Source organism: Arachis hypogaea, chromosome 16 (assembly GCF_003086295.3).
Source record: "Arachis hypogaea cultivar Tifrunner chromosome 16, arahy.Tifrunner.gnm2.J5K5, whole genome shotgun sequence".
Classification (NCBI taxonomy): domain Eukaryota; kingdom Viridiplantae; phylum Streptophyta; class Magnoliopsida; order Fabales; family Fabaceae; genus Arachis; species Arachis hypogaea.
In genome coordinates this window covers 142,066,535-142,070,119 of record NC_092051.1, presented here as the reverse complement: position 1 = coordinate 142,070,119, position 3,585 = coordinate 142,066,535, and the positions used below count along the sequence as shown (strand labels likewise).

Genomic DNA, 3,585 nt, shown 5'->3' with positions numbered 1-3,585 from the left:
GCAATTGGAGCAAACAACTTTGAGCTTAAGCCTCAATTAGTTTCTCTAATGCAGCAGAATTGCAAGTTTCATGGACTTCCAATGGAAGATCTTCATCAGTTTTTGGCTGAATTCTTGCAAATATGTGACACAGTCAAGACCAATGGAGTTGATCCCGAGGTCTACAGGCTTATGCTTTTCCCTTTTGCTGTAAGAGACAGAGCTAGAACATGGTTGGATTCACAACCTAAGGAAAGCCTGAACTCTTGAGATAAGGTGGTCAGTGCTTTCCTGACCAAATTTTTTCCACCTCAAAAGATGAGCAAGCTTAGAGTGGAAATCCAAACCTTCAGACAGAAGGAAGGAGAATCCCTCTATGAAGCTTGGGAAAGATATAAGCAACTGATCAAAAGGTGTCCTACTGACATGCTTCCAGAATGGAGCATCACAAGTATATTCTATGATGGTCTGTCTGAGTTGTCAAAAATGTCATTGGACCATTTTGCAGGAGGATCTCTTCATCTGAAAACCCCTATAGAGGCTCAGGAACTCATTGAAATGGTTACAAATAACCAGTTCATGTACACCTCTGAGAGGAATCCTGTGAACAATGGGACACCTCAGAAGAAGGGAGTTCTTGAAATTAATACTCTGAATGCCATATTGGCTCAGAACAAAATATTGACTCAGCAAGTCAATATGATTTCTCAGAGTCTGAATGGATTGCAAGTTGCATTCAACAGTACTAAAGAAGCATCTTCTGAAGAAGAAGCTCATGATGCTGAAAACCCTGCAATAGTAGAGGTGAATTACATGGGAGAACCCTATAGAAACACCTATAATCTTTCATGGAGAAATCATCCAAATTTCTCATGGAAGGATCAACAGAAGCCTAATCAAGGCTTCAATAATAATAATGGTGGAAGAAATAGGTTTAGCAATAGCAAGTCTTTTGCATCATCTTCTCAGCAACAGACAGAGAATTCTGAACAGAGCCATTCTGGCCTGGCAACCATAGTCTTTGATCTATCCAAGACCACACTAAGTTTCATGAATGAAACAAGGTCCTCCATTAGAAATTTGGAGGCACAGGTGGGCCAGCTGAGTAAGAAGATTACTGAAACTCCTCCCAGTACTCTCCCAAGCAATACAGAAGAAAATCCCAAGAGAGAGTGCAAGGCCATAACAATGACCAACATGGCCGAACCTGGAAAGAGTGAGGAGGACGTGGGTCTGATAAACCCATATTTTATGATATATTTTGTGCTTAATTTGAGTGATTTATTCAATCCTTCACCCACTTATTCATATTAATTTCATGGTTTTACTTCTCCTTCCTTATTATGTGATGTATGTGAAAAATATGTTTCCTATGCTTTAAAATTAATTATTTTAATTACCTTTATTTCCATTCGATGCCGTGATTAGTGTGTTGAGTAGTTTCAGATCTTCTAAGGCAGGAATGACTCAAAGGATGGAAAGAAAACGTACAAAAATGGAAGGAAAGCACAAAACGGAGTCCTTGAAGAAACTGGCATCCACGCGATCGCATGGACGACGCGATCGCGTGCCAAGCGCGCAGAAGCAGCGATGCGGCCGCATGACTGACGCGACCGCGTGGCAAGGAAAATCTCCGAACGACGCGACCGCGTGACCCACGCGGACGCGTGACAGAGGCCACGCACCAGAAATTACAGAAAATGCTCCCAGCAATTTCTGAAGCCCTTTTTGGCCCAAATCCAAGTCCAGAAGGCATAGACCAGAGGTTATGAAGTGAGGGAATACATCCATTCAGGGAGAGCTCGCCAATTTTTACTTTCCTTGAATTAGATCTAGTTTGGAGAGAGATTCTCTCTCTCTTTAGGATTAGGATTTAGATTTAGGATTTTTATTCACTTTCAGGATTATCTCTTTTAATCAGGTTCAATATTCCTTTTGTTTACTTTTGCAAGCTACTTTATGAATCCTTTCATGTTACAGATTACTCCTTTATTAATGTTATTCGAGGTATTTCAGTTTAATATTGATTATTCTTATTCATGCTATTGTTGCTTTTACTCTGAAGACATTTTTATTCCAAGTAGATTTATTTTTCCCCTTTTGGTCTTGGTTAAGAAATCAGTAACTCAGGAGTTATCCAATTCAACAGCATAATTGATAATTGTTATCTTTGTTAATTGAATTGAACTTCCGTAATCCCAATCTTTTCTTAGGAAATAAATAGGATTTGAAGATCAAACCAATTAATCCCTTGACCTTCCTTTATCTTAGTAAAGGTTAACAAAGTGGAATTAGGATTCAACCATCATCATCATTGCTAAGGATAGCTAGGATATGACCTCTAATTTCTCATACCTTACCAAGAGTTTGCTTTACAGTATTTATCTATTTTCAATTGTCATTTAATTTACTTGCCATTAAATTACTCGTTCCTCATTCTTGAAACCCCAATTTTACAATCTCCATAACCAATAATAAGAACATACTTCCCTGCAGTTATTTGAGAAGACGACCCGAGGTTAAATACTCGGTTATCAATTTTAAGGGATTTGTTACTTGTGACAACCAAAACGTTTGCACGAAAGGGATTTCTGTTGGTTTAGAAACTATATCTACAACGCGACTGTTTTTATGACATTATTTACTGGCAAAAATCCCGCTCGTCAAAATGACGCCGTTGCCGGGGAGCTGCTAACGTGTGCCTTATTATTGGTTATTGTAAATATTTTTCTTTTACTTGTTTATTTATTTTTGTTTTTCCTTTTTAATTTTATTTGCTACTATGAATTCTCACCCCCCTCGCTTTGAGTTTGGCTCTAACTTTGTTGAAGGAAATAGAAGTTACAGCAGGAATATGCATCAAGGTCAGACCAATCAAGGATGGATGGAGCCAAGAGGATCTAATCAACCCTTTAGGCAACAACATCCTCCAAGATATCATGGACAACGACCAGTCTACAATGCATACTCAGCTGATAGATATGGTGGACAACCTTGTAACTACCAACAAGCCCCACCCCGTGCCTATAGACCATCCTCTCAACATAACCTCGAACCACCACACTCACAAGCTTCTCTTCACCATTCACCACCGTATGATCCTTTCCTACTCCAGTTCCAATCCAATCACCCCCAAGCACCACCACTTCACTATGTTTCATGTCCAAATCCATCACCCCGAGAATCAGAGGTTCGCCTCAAGGCAACAGTAAATAAACTTCAAACAACCATTCGACAACTGGAGCAAGCAGTAATTCAATTAGCTTCTAGACGTGCGAACATTCAAGGACCAACCACAGCCCCATGTGGACAATCTAATGAAGAGCGTAGCATGAAGGAGACACTAGAAACTCCAGTGGACAAGACAGAGCATGAATTCGTACTAGAACAAGTAGAAGAAGCTGTCATTGTACAAGAAGAAGAGTTGGTTGAAGATCTGGGAGATGCTGAACCTCCATGGGAATCCAGAGCTGAGGAGAAATCCGTCAAGGACATTATAGTTAATGCTAAGGAGGATAGCGCACAATCCCCAAGGCAAGTCGTTTATGAAGAATCAGACAGAATAATCCAAGAAGCAAATTCTCTTGATGATGATAGTCACAAGTC

At 39.8% G+C, this 3,585-nt stretch overlaps 1 non-coding gene across 1 annotated transcript; it reads right to left on the bottom strand.

Annotated features, from left to right (window-relative positions):
• Positions 1 to 303: 303 nt before the first annotated feature.
• On the bottom strand, positions 304 to 411 carry LOC112761964 (small nucleolar RNA R71). The gene has a single exon (XR_003182330.1). It is a non-coding gene; the product is annotated as a small nucleolar RNA R71 (small nucleolar RNA).
• Positions 412 to 3,585: the final 3,174 nt, after the last annotated feature.